The 13,439-nt window shown below is 40.8% G+C and overlaps 1 pseudogene; it reads left to right on the forward strand.

Annotated features, from left to right (window-relative positions):
* The first annotated feature begins 316 nt into the window (after positions 1-316).
* LOC128367696 (uncharacterized) lies at positions 317-12,815 on the forward strand (annotated as a pseudogene).
* Positions 12,816-13,439: the final 624 nt, after the last annotated feature.

Here is a 13,439-nt window from a genome sequence, read left to right on the forward strand (position 1 = left end):
TCAACTCATGCATCATATATGCATTATAATACATCATATTACAACAACAGATGACACTGTACAAGAGTTAATGGAAAGACACGACATTTTTGAACAACAGAAATTGCCACAAGCCATGACTCAGGCCATAATTTCAATGCTGCTCAAAAAAAACGAAGACCCTTTATTATGCAGCTCATACCGCCCAATAAGCCTTGTAAACTGTGACTTTTAGATTCTCACAAAAATATTAGCCACCCGTATAGACAATTCAATTCCAACAGTCATCGATCCAGACCAAACGGTCTTCATTCCAGGTAGACAGTCATTTTATAATATGCGCAGATTATTCAATATCCTGATCACCCTGCACTCAGCATCCAGGGAGATCACAGGAGTGGTGATCAGGGCAGAAGAAGGTATTACTGGAATCTCCCGTGGCGGCAAAGTCCACAAAGTGGCGCTATACGCAGATGACCTGCTTTTGTATATATCCAACCTGACAGTTTCGATACCAAAACTATTGTCGATGCTAGAAAACTTTGGACACCTCTCAGGCTACAAATTGAACTATTCAAAGAGCCTGCTTTTTCCAATTGACCACATAAACAGAGATAATTCCAAATTTCCATTCAAAATAGAACTCGATATGTTCACATATCTAGGAATTAAAGTTACCCACAAGATGGAGAATTTGGAGAGACACAACTTTAAGTCATTATTAGAACAAATAAAACAAGATCTTGAGAAATAGTCAACATTACCGATTTCATTAGCAGGTCCCATTAATATAGTTAAAATGACAGTCCTACCTAGATTTCTTTATGTGTTTTCCCCATATTTATCCCCATGAAAACATTTAAACAGTTAGATAGACAAATTTCTTCATTTATATGACAATATAAATTAATTCTAGGATGAAAAAAATGTACCTGGAGGTTCCTTTTAAAAAAAAAAAATGTATTGTGCAGAAAAAACAAGATATACACAGTGTGAGAAGAGAGTGCAGATCAGGAAAAAAGTACAAACAAACAATCAAATGAGACAGAATATGCAAAACAGGACATGATAAAAGTAAGCACAAAAAAACCCAAAAAACGAGAGGGAAGAAGAAGAAGAAAAAAAGGAGGTGTGTGTGTGTGAGAGAGAGAGAGAGGGAGAGTGTGTGGGAAAGTGTGTGCGTGTCTATCCTTCAGTCATTATGTCAATTGTGTGTCCTTTCTGTAGTTTTAGTTGTGGGAGAGAAGGATTCAGCTCTCCTTTATGAAGTTGATAAATGGAAGCCAGATTTCATTATACTGTTCAATTTTGTCTTTTATTGTGAAGGTCAGTTGTTCCATATCTGAATGGTTTGTTAGTGATTTGAGCCATTGTATGATTGAGATTTTTGTTATGTCTTTCCAGTGTAGTAGTAGTATTTTCTTGTAAGAGTTATTAATATAAATTTCTTTTGAGGTGTTTTGGCAGTGATGTCCGACAGGTCACCCAACAGGTAGAGAGATGGTGTCACTGGAATGCTGAGGTCAAGGATTTGGGAGAGCCTCTTGGCGACCTCCGACCAAAATGGCTGGATGTGTGTACAGAGCCAGAATGCATGAATGTAATTGTCGTTAGTTACAGGTTGAATCACTGAATCCCATGATGTGTAGTTTATGTTTGGTGATGTGTGCTCTATGAAGGATCTTATATTGAATTTGTTGGATTTTCATATTGTCAGACATGTTGAAGGTATTTAAACTTATTTTTTGCCATGATGAGTAATTGAGATTAAGATTCAGGTCAGTTGTCCATTTGTTAGTGGGTATGGTCATTTGTTGATTTGTGTTACACAGAGTCTTATAGATATGGGGAAGTAGTTTCTTATTGCTGAAAGACTGGAGTTTTGCAAGCAGTGACGTTTGGTACAAGTTGGATCTGTAATGTTTGATATGGCTTTCTAGTGCTGATCTAAGCTGGACGTATTGAAAAGTGAAGGTGCTGGGTAGGTTGAACTGTTCTTGCAGTTGGCCGAAGGTCGCAAAGAGGTCCCCCCCCCAAAGAGATGGGTTAAATGTGTGATACTGAGTGTTTTCCAGACGGGGAAGATCATAGGTTAATTGTTGATTGTGAACATGGGGTTATGCCAGATGGGAGTTAATGGTGATGGAAATGGTGAGTATCCTTTGAGTTTGCAGGCCTTCCACCATGCTAGATGTGTTGTGCTTATTGTTGGATTGTGGAAACATTGATGCTTCTTTATTGTGTCATTTATGAACAGTAAGTCTTTTAATGTGAGTGGTAGTGTGCTGGTGAGTTCTGTGTCTAAACATACTGTTGGGGTGGTGTCTGTTGTCCACTGTCTTATATACTGTAGTTGAGCATATATGAAATATAGGTGAAAATTTGGGGCTTCTAGGCTTCCTAATGACTTTGAGTGTTGTAAAGTGGCTGTCCGAGGTGCAGCCATCTTTGGCGTACCACCCCCAGGCTGCCCGTATCTGTGCCCTCTGCCCCGGCACTTTTTACAGCCATTTCAACCATTCAATTTTTAACACGTGGAAACGCGTTTTTCCGAGCCACCTTTAAACGCACCATGAGCAGGCGGGGCCAGGCGAGAGGGTAACGGCTGGGGCCTGCGGGAAGGCAGGGCTGGACGCCTTCCCTGCAAATGTCTATAAATCTATAAATTCTCCCCAAGTTGCTCCATCATCTTCCCTACCGGCTAAATCATAAGAGAGAAGACAGAGAAAGGAAAGTCATGTCGGTGAGTGAAATTACGTTTCTACAATAAATTAAACAAATAATTAAATAAATAATAAGAATAATAATAATAAATTAATAAATAATAATAATTAATAAATAATACTAATATATTAAATTAAAAAAAAACTTGATGGCACTTCATGTCGCTTTTGTTGCTTTTGTTAGTGTGTGTGTGTGTGTGTGTGTGTGTGTGTGTGTGTGTGTGTGTGTTAACAAAAGTAATCTAACGTGGAAATTTTGGATTTATATATTAACCACTTAACGCACGCTGTTCCGTCTACGGAACGGGACGGATGTTAGGAGGACATGTGACCGACAACAATGACGACATGGCTTTGATTGACTGCTGTTCCAGCCTATTGAAATATTCGGTGAAATGAAGTTGATAACCTTTTAGCCAATAGTCAGAGGTTTCCAACGGTGTATGACACTAAGCTATTAAGTTTGGCTGTCCATAAACAAACTCCAAGCGTAACCGGCGTGCGCCCTGTGCATTTTGGTACACGGTTGGTTCTTCTTCGACTTAACATATGACTTATACCAAAATAAACAGATAGATAGATAGATAGATATGGCCAAACAAAAAAATATGGTTATATGTAATAATAATAATAATAATAATAATAATAATATGGTGTCAGCTTTCATTAGAGACCAAGATTTTGATTGTAGGCAAAGGGGTTGTGAAGTTATAGGTGTTTGATTGTGGTTATACAACTTTGGTAACCAAGTGTCCATTTGGAGTCTCCAAAAAGGACCTAAGGAAAACGCATGGACATACCTGTTGAAAAATAACTCTGGTCTTTTGACTCCAAATTTGGACTGCATGAAGCCAAGACATGTGGCTGTGGCCTCATTGTGTCTATATCCTGCTGAGAGGTCCCTGAATGTCTGTACACATGTCATTGTAAAGGCAAACCTATGGGCGAGTAAACAACCCCATCATTGTAACCTCTGCCACTCTTTGTCAGTAAGTCACAGAATCACACAGACACTTTTACAAGAATCCTGAGAGTGTTTCCTTTCCAATGATACCAGACACATCTCTGAGTCTCAAACTATGTGGGATCTGTGCTGCTCACAACTTGGGCATGTCGTTTAGGCTAACAGCATAAAAAACAGGGGCGTGTGTTAAGTGGTTAATGAATTAACCTAATGTAAAAGAACACTAACAGTTGTTCTTCTTCTTTTGTGGATATGTCCACAGCATCCCACCCATTTCCTGGCTGGTGAAGAGCCTTTTTTTCCGGCAGCAGAGATGTATGAATGTCTGTGTTGTCCTTTCCGGACAACACAAAATCATACAGTCATGTACCACATGAGAAACCACTTAGATGGAGCAGTCCACCATGGAGGTATGATATGAATTTACTCTAACATATTATTGGGTAAAAACTATTACCCTACACCTCCCTTTTTATGGCCTTATATTTGTGCCACATTAGTGAGAGCGAAGTGAGACTTAACCCTCGTATTAATGTGTTTATTTATTTACTTAATTGTATTGTTGTCTGAGCTGTTGGATTAATAATTTTTTTCTAATCTAATATAATTTAATATAATCTTCTGTCTTCATCAATTCATCAGTTTTTTTGAAATTCTCTCCTTTGCCTCTTGAGGAAGCAGCCTGATTGGATGCCAGACAGCCAATCAGGAAAGGAGTTGAACATTGCAGCCTCCGATACTGGGTTGCGTCTATAGCAACGGCATAGCAACCGTATGTACCAACAGCTTAGCAACCGTCTATCTATGGCAACAGGATAGCAATTTAGTCATTAGACTAGCTCAACAGCCAATGAGGTTGCGTTCTGCCCTCCCAGTCTGTGATTGGATGCTCAACAGCCAATCAGGCTGCGTTCTGCCCTCCCAGTCTGTGATTGAATGCTCAACAGCCAATCAGGCTGCGTTCTGCCCTCTGTCATTGGCTGCTGGTTTTGTGGTTCATTTACATACACTGTGCCAACTTGAGTGAGCGCATATGAAGTTTTGAGCGAGCGCGCTGGGTACCTGTTTTCATCGCACAGAGCAGAGTTGAGCAAGCGTGTAGGCAGAGCTGAGCGCGCACAGGACATAGTTTTGTTTGCTCAGATTAATATTTTCTGTTCAAAATATAAAGTGTGCACTCAGTTAAGTCTCACTTTGCTCTCACTAATGTGGCACAAATATAACGCCATACCTTTTCCCCTAACCATTACAGGTAGGGGAAATCGTGCTTCTGTAGGTGTATCGTGTGTGAGTCTGTCAATAGCTCTAATGTAATACATATTGTGCCTTGCAGAATACCGTAGCTGCAAATGCAGTCTTGGATGCAGAGACAGTTCACATTTCCACTGCCTCGGCTGTCTCAAAACTATAATCAGGAGAAAACAATTAATTTCTCACATGAAGACCTGCAGCAAACCATCTGTTCCCAAAAGCCCCGTAACAGCCCCCCTTGCACAAAACCCCATAACAGCCCCCCTTGCACAAAGCCATGTAACAGCCCTCCTTGCACAGAGCCCCGTAACAGCCCCCCTTGCGCAAAGCCCCGTAACAGCCCCTGTTGCTATACAAGAAACATCCCAGCCACAAATTTGCGTGCGTGGACGACAGCAGCCAAAAATCCAGTGTGTACACTGTGGTCTTTCATTGAATAGGCGCAATTTAATGCATTTGAAGAGGAAACACACTGGATCAAAGGACATCACTGCTGAATGCCATTTAAGTTGCCAGTATGTTGACCCACAAAATGGCATTTATGCAGTGAAAAGAGCATTCACGGGCCAAGCAATCCAATTCACGTGATTAAAAAAATTGCTGGCACCAACCAACAGGTTACATGTGAAATTGACTTGTGCAAGGCAAATGCAGAGTTTGCAGAAAGAAGTAACCTCATGGCATTTGAGTGTCATCACCTGCGGTCGCTCACCTACTGCCCACCTGCCAGTACCAACACCACTGCACTTGAGGGAGACATTTTGCAGCAAATGGTGCAGGACAAGTGGTTTGGTGATTCTAAAAAACAAACATGCCAGCAACGTCAAGAAGAGGCAAAAATTAAGGGAGTGCCTCTGTCATGTCTGGTCGGTGTTGGTGGACCACGCACCAAAAAATGTATTTCTGTGTATGAGCCATCCATTTCCTACTACAGTAGATTAGGTCGTGTAATGGTATCATATGACAGCAATAGAGTTGAATGGTGCTGTCCATGTGCAAAGGCCAGACAGACATGCATCCATAAATGCATTGCCAAGTGGCATCTGTTCCAGATGGCCCCAGACCTATTTAAAAATATCAGTCTTATCCCTGATGAAAACACTGAATCCAGTCAAAATGCTGCAGAGGATGTGGAGGAACTGGTACTGGAAGGAGCGCAATACCCACCAGAGGATCCAGTGCTGTCCCAGATGGTTAGATACATCTTCCGGAAGAAAATTCCTGCTAATCTCCCTTCTGATCTACTACAGTCAAAAAGTGACTTTCCACAGCACTTAATCCCAAATGAGACCATCTGCACAGAGTGTGCAGGCCAGACACCACTTGGCAAAACCACAGCTCATGACGTCAAAAGCCAGAATTGTGACTGTGACAGACACAATGGAAGGTATTTTTTTTCTCTTCCTAATGTTTTACAAATGTGCTGAAACAGCAACATTTAAAGTAATGAATGTTAATATTAAATGTTGTCCAGGGCATGCAAACATTGAGATTGCCAACAGCTGATATATCAACTTGCCATTGTTGTTATTTGTTTTGTTTTTCTTTCTAGGAATATCAACGTACTGTAAACATTGCTCTACCTGTGGTATGGTCTACCGCTACCAGGAGTGGAGTGATAGAGTGCATAACTTTGATGATCATACCATTCTGTCATTGCATCTTTGTGTATTCCTTCAAAACACTCTCCAGGTAGAGACATTTCCACAAAGTTTCCACAAAGTTTCAACTCTATCCAAAACCTAAACAAACTAGTAAAAACCCTAATCTGTTGTACATTTTAAATTATTTCTTATAGACCCACCAGTCCATTGGAAGCGCAGTAGATGTGCTGGAGAGGACCTGTGGAAAATCCTTCCCGTCCAAACAGAGGATATTAAATGCATACCTCCATTATGAAGCCATGACAGATCACACATATACATATTCATGTGTGACATGTGGTTACCATCCCGTCACAGTTGTCATGGATTTACATAAGAAAGGAGTGTTCAGTATGCCTGGTAAGCAAACACTTCACATCATCATCCTTATTTTCATTTCATACATTTTATTGATGTTTGTTTGAGAAGATGTACCAGACATATTCTATCTTGCAAATCATACAACATTTATCAAAATGGTTTAACCCTAATTTATATTATTTGCCTAAAAGTAGTCTTTACACAATTGTATTATGTCGACTTTATTTCCACCAGACGTAAATGAAGTATATCAGCACTTGTAATTTGTTGTCCTGGTTTTTATTTCTAGTAAGCAGCATTGAGCAACCACCCCCGATTATGATGGAGAAGTAAATGCTGATGAGTTCTGGCAGTCCGTGTCACTGGAAATGGTCAGTCGTGGACTAGAGCCAAGTAAGTGTAGCTGCAGTGGAGATTTTTCTGCTTATCCATTTCCTTTTACCTCACATCACTTCCTGTTTCTTCCCTCTCACTGGTTGGTTGGTTGTTTCACCCTCTGTCACCCATAGCCATAACATGGGGTGGCAGATCTGGTAAGAGGTATCATTTTCTTTAGTTCATAATTTACCCCCTTAAAGACATAAGGATAATTTGATTTGTGTTCATTTAATCTTATGTTACGGGACCCTGAGTGTTTTTTCTTTTCCCCAGGTAACAGGCAGAACCCTTTTGTGGTACGACCCAGTTACCATAATTGGGCACCATGGATTGGTCCACACACAAGAAATTCAGATGTGGTCTTAAACACTGAATTCAACAAAGTCCACAAACCACATCACCTAAATGAAGCAGCAGAGTTCTCGATTACAGAGGAAAGACTCACTGATGAGATTCTTAAACTTAAGGTATTTACACTGTGACATTACTTGTTTTTTTCTTAGGTTTAGTTAATTGTTTAATCCATCAGGACTATAATATCTGCTATTAAACACCTTAGATGGAAGCTGTGCGTAGTCTTTGTAAGGAATGTGGCATAGACTCCAAGGGCTCCAGGATGGACCTAGTTATGAGGTTGAGGACAGAAATGCAGGACCGCTCAACATATGACATGGTGTTTTCAAAGGTCTGGGGGGCCTCTGGTGAGTTGATTCATATTCACAAGTGTTTCCATCAGTAATTAGTTTTTATCTTTGAATGTGTACTCCTAATGATGCTAACCTTCTTTCAAAAGGTGGATGGGCTGTTGTCACATGCCCCTGCGCTGTTGTGTATGGCAGGGCTATTCAATTGGCGGCCCCAGGGCCGGGTCCGGCCCCCGAGGAATTTTGTAACGGCCCTTGGAGTGAAGTGTAGTTATTATATACGGGTAGTCTCATACAGCGCATGACTATGGTTAATATTGTACATTTTACAATGAGTCTGGTTCTGCCTGAGGTTTCTTCCTGTTAAAAGGGAGTTTTTTCTCGCCACTGTTGCTCATGTGGGAATGTTGGGTCTCTTTAAAGTTAAAACCTGAAGAGTTTGGTTTAGAACCTGCTCTATGTGTAAAGTGCCTTGAGATAACTTTGTTGTGATTTGGCGCTATACAAATAAAGATTGATTGATTGATTGATTGATTTATTGTGCAATAGGAGGCGGTATGCACCCCTTTAAGCCCTGGTGGTAACTGTAGAATATATAGCTGTTTGGCCGGACACATATTTTGGGGGACCACAATTGACCAATCAAAGTCGCTCTGACTTGTCTCTTTCGAACACGGATTTTGGCTAACAAGAAAAAATGGCTCTCTCTACCTTAAAAAAACGAAAAGTTGACTCAGAGAACAAGCAGTTCAACAATGAATGGACAGAGAAATACGCGTTTATTGCTGTTGATGCAAATCCTGTTTGCTTAATCTGCAACGAGTGCCTCGCTGTGTGCAAAGAGTATAATTTGAGAAGGCATTTCAAGACAACGCATGCTAACTTTGATGCTACTTTCCCCGCGGGCTCCGCTGCTCGGCGGCAGAAGATAACAGGGCTTACATCTTGCTATGAGCAAAGACGTCGCATTTTGTTTTGGGCCTGTACGGATAAAGAGAGAGCAACTGCGGCATCGTTACGAGTGGCATGGATATTGGGCAAAAAGAAAAAGCCGTTTACAGACTCAGAGACAGTCAAGGAGTGTATGCTGGCATCCATTGAGGAGGTGGTAACAGATGAGAAAACACGAAAAAGTATTATCGATTCGATCAAGCAAATTCCAATTTCTGACACAACAAATATGAGGAGAGTCGAGTTCCTTGCATCGGATGTTTTCGAGACGCTTTTGGACAAGCTGAGGAAAGCCGAGGTGATGTCTTTGGCCGTGGATGAGTCCACTGACAACAGTGATGTTGCACAGCTGTGCCTCTATGTGCGATTTTTTGATGGGGAATGTTTTCATGAGGATCTTCTTGGACTAATTCCCATGGAGGGGCACACTACCGGTGAGATTCTCTTCACTAAAATTGCTTCATTCTTTGAGGAGAACAACTTGGATTTGGCGCGCGTCAACATGTTGGTGACGGATGGCGCGCCCTCGATGGCGGGCAGGGATCACGGGCTCGCCGGGAGGATGGCAGCCGCTGCACCGCAGGTGAGGTCTCTGCATTGCCTCATCCACCAAAGCCTCCTGTGTGCCAAGCTCAGTGGTGAGTTAAAAGAGACCATGGACTCCGTCATGGCAATTATAAACTTCATCCGCTGTACCTCCAGTTTACAGCACCGCCTTTTCCGCAAGCTGTTGACTGACATGTCTGCTGAATATAAAGATTTGCTCATTCACAACGACATTAGATGGCTTAGCAAAGGAAACGCTTTGAAACGTTTTTGTGAACTAAGAGAGGAGATTCTGGTGTTTCTCCGGTCTTCAAAATTGAAAAAAGCTGGCACGTTTCTGTCTCTGATGGAAAATAATGAGTTTAATGCCGCTGTTTGCTTTTTGAGCGACGTTTTCCATCATCTGAACCAACTCAACATGGAGTTGCAGGGCAGAGATAAAACAGTGGCAGAACTTGTGGAGAAACTTCATGCTTTTCAAAGAAAGCTCTCACTCTTCTCTGCTGATCTTCGTCCTGGCAAGATGCTCCACTTCCCCACATTGAGGAAATCTGGCCTGCAAATTACAGAGGTGATGTCAGGCTTTATTGACTCATTGAAAAAAAACTTTGCCACTAGGTTTGAGGATTTCAGCATCTCCAGTGAAGTGATGAGATTTGTGAAGGACCCTTTCTGTGTGAATGTTGAGGCAGACTTTGCATTGAAAGGAAAGGAGCTGGTATCGTCATTGGATGAGGGGTCTTTACAACTGGAACTCATTGACATTCAGTCATCAGATGACTTGCGACAGTCATTGCAGCAGGCAGGTTTTGAAAAATTCTGGACCCATGAAGTCAGCCGAGAGAAATTTCCACATTCAAGGGGTCTTGCACTTTTTCTTCTGACAATGTTTGGCTCAACATACACTTGTGAGTCGTCATTCTCACACATGAATGCCATTAAAACTCACAATCGCATATCCCTCACTGACCAGCATCTGCAACACTGCTTGCGCATTGCCCTGACAACACATACACCTAACTTCACTGCTCTTGCCAAGTCAAAAAAATGCCATTTATCTCATTAGATGGCAAATGTTGGCAAACTACATGCAAGGTAACAGGCATGTCAAGCAAGAAATGAGGATTGATTTTTGAACAGTATAATGCAATTAACATGTTATTCACCTCATATTATGCACTTTGTTTTTCTTGATGCGGTATTATCAGAGCTTAAAGTTCTCAGGCACCATGCCTGATTTCAGGCATAGAGCAGTTTTAAATTCATATCATACTTAATTCAATACATTGTACATATTTCTTCCTGGACAACTTTTCAGGCTCACAAATCTTTTCTTGCTTTAATCCCTGTATTATTGTTGAATGCAGTTTAAAATGTTTTGCCTTGATAAAATACCATGCACTGTTATGTTGTTATAATTCTATTCTGTACCATACTATGCAGTTTTGTTTTGTATTTGTTGGTGCACTTGATATTGATGTTGTTAGTTAAATGAATGAAATTCTAAACAAGTGATATGGCTCACCTAAACTGAGTGATGCAATTTGAAATACATTGCCTTGATAAAGTACCATGCACTGTTATGTTGTTATAATTCTATTCTGTACCATACTATGCACTTTGGTTTTATTTTTGCTGGTGGAGATACATTTGATGTTGCCTGTCACTCAAATGACTGCAATCTTAAATATCTGTGATATGGCTGACCTAGACTGATTGTTAAGGTGTCTGAAAAGTGAGTACAGTAGTAGTCCATGGAGTAGTCCTGGATTTATGGGGCAGTCTATTTTATTTTTTTAGAAGGAAAAAAAACGAGTTGTATTCAGTTAGCAATTAGCTGCATTTCTGTTTTTAGCCAGAAGGGAGACAGTTTGATGTTTCTGAGAATGATTTCACTCTTTAAATGTATCTCCTCATTGTCAATTGAGGATAATGAGCTGTAAAGTTGTGTTGGTACAGTTATGTGCTATTAAGTGGATGTTTTCTGCATTTCTCTAATTGTCTGTGTCTCTGATTTTTCAAAATGGTATTGTAACATTGTATTTGAATGTAACAATGCCTATGTGTCTTAGTGCATCACATTGTGCATATGTTGTTCTAGATTTACAAAATATATTGAATATATTGACTACTTCAGTATGTTGTTGTAATTTCTTTATTTGTTACCATAATTAGTCATATTCTCCGGCCCCTTATTTTGCCTCAGTTTCATGAACTGGCCCCAAGTCCAAATTAATTGAATAGCCCTGGTGTATGGTGTGAAGTTTAACATGGGGGCTGAGAGCCCTCGAGACTTCGCAGATTTGCTGCTATCAATGAAACACTTCCCCAATGTGACTTTGTATGACTTTGCAAGGGGACTGGCAACACATACAAACATTAGGGAACCACTGTCCTTGCCCTTCAGTCCTCACGAGGGTAGACTGATGGATGCTACTGAGGACAATATCAGATTGGCCTCTGCAAGTCATGCGAAAGTCAGCTTGCCGTGGCTAGTGACAAAGAAGCCAGAGCCAGGTGTAGGTGGCCACCCTCTGACAGGATCTTCAGTACATTATGCTCTGTACGACCGCTTCCATGAGGCAAACACAAAAGACAAAAAGGATGTGTTGCGGAAAATAGAACTTGTTCCTGAGTTATGTGGCTGGGTCAATAGTCAGTGTGCTGAGCAGCTCTTCGGTGGAATGAGGAAGAACAATCATTTTTTAAATATGCCCATCATCCCATATATTTCTAATGAGGAACATTTTGCACCATTATAACACTCGACGCAATGCAAAAAGGATTGATGACATGAAGAAAACCTTGGGGAGAGGACTGGAAATACAGTTGAACTCAAATGGGCAAACAGTTGCAGGTATGTAGTTGCACAGTATATTGTGGTTTTAGGTATTTTAAATCCAGTTAGTACATTATTGAATAGGTAAATGCATACTGGTGTTGACAAGTCATGATCTTAATTGTTTGCCTTGCCTGTCAACAGCAACAGCAGCCGCAGCCACAACTTGTACTGCTTCCATCCCCACACCATCGACTTCCTCCATCCCCACACCTATAAATAGAATAAATAAAACTTGTGAAATATTATGACAGTGGTGCTAAATAGGCTAAATAATAATCTAAATCACCTACATTTTAAGTATATGAAGGTAAAACAAGTGCAGTCAATTTGATGGAACTGAATTAATAGTAACCTGATCTATCTATATTTTACAGGTGCTATGCTTAAGTTCCTAACAAGCAGCACAGAGTCAGTCAGCCAGTGGAGGGACAGAACCAGATAAGACAGGCACAGATGAGCCACCTTCAACCAGCACAGAGCAAGTACAAGCAGCAGCACAGGTCCAGTACAGTATGGATCTTCCATGACCCAGGATCGTCTGAGTGGTTTGGCCATCATGAGCATCAACCATGATGTGGGGAAGCAAATATCATATGATGACATTATTGATGATTTTGCATACAGAAAGTGCAGACACTTTTAATGGTGATTCATTTGTTACACATTTAGTTTGATTTGATTTGGTCTGTATTAATTTTAATTAGACTAACAGGTGGTGACACGAGTGCAATATGTTTAAAGGGGGGATGAGTGGAAGCACTGGGTTTCAGGTGCGACTGTTCAGTTTAGGGCCCCTTAGCAGAATTTTGCCTAGGGCCCCATGGAGGTCTGAACCGGCTCTGAGGTAATGGGTGTTGTGGGCACCTCGGTTTTAAAAAGGCTGGACTTCCTTGGACTTGGGTTAAACAGAGAAGTAGAGGCAAATGTTTATACACTTTTCACAAAGTTATTTGACTGTCTTTCAGGTGTAATTGTCTACAATTCATACAACAATATGCTCTTATGTTACAGATCATCAACTGCTGTTTGTGGCTGGTGTCACGAATTGCAGGACACAGGGTATGTGTGGATTATTTTTGTTATGTAGTAAAATATTTGATCAGTGAAAGTACTTCATTTATTTTTTATTTTAAAGATACTTAATAGAAACTTGTCGTCTTTGCTTTGCAGGGAAAGGATGTTTTTGCTGTGGATGCC

The sequence above is a fragment of the Scomber japonicus genome, chromosome 11, assembly GCF_027409825.1.
Source record: "Scomber japonicus isolate fScoJap1 chromosome 11, fScoJap1.pri, whole genome shotgun sequence".
NCBI classification, from domain to species: domain Eukaryota; kingdom Metazoa; phylum Chordata; class Actinopteri; order Scombriformes; family Scombridae; genus Scomber; species Scomber japonicus.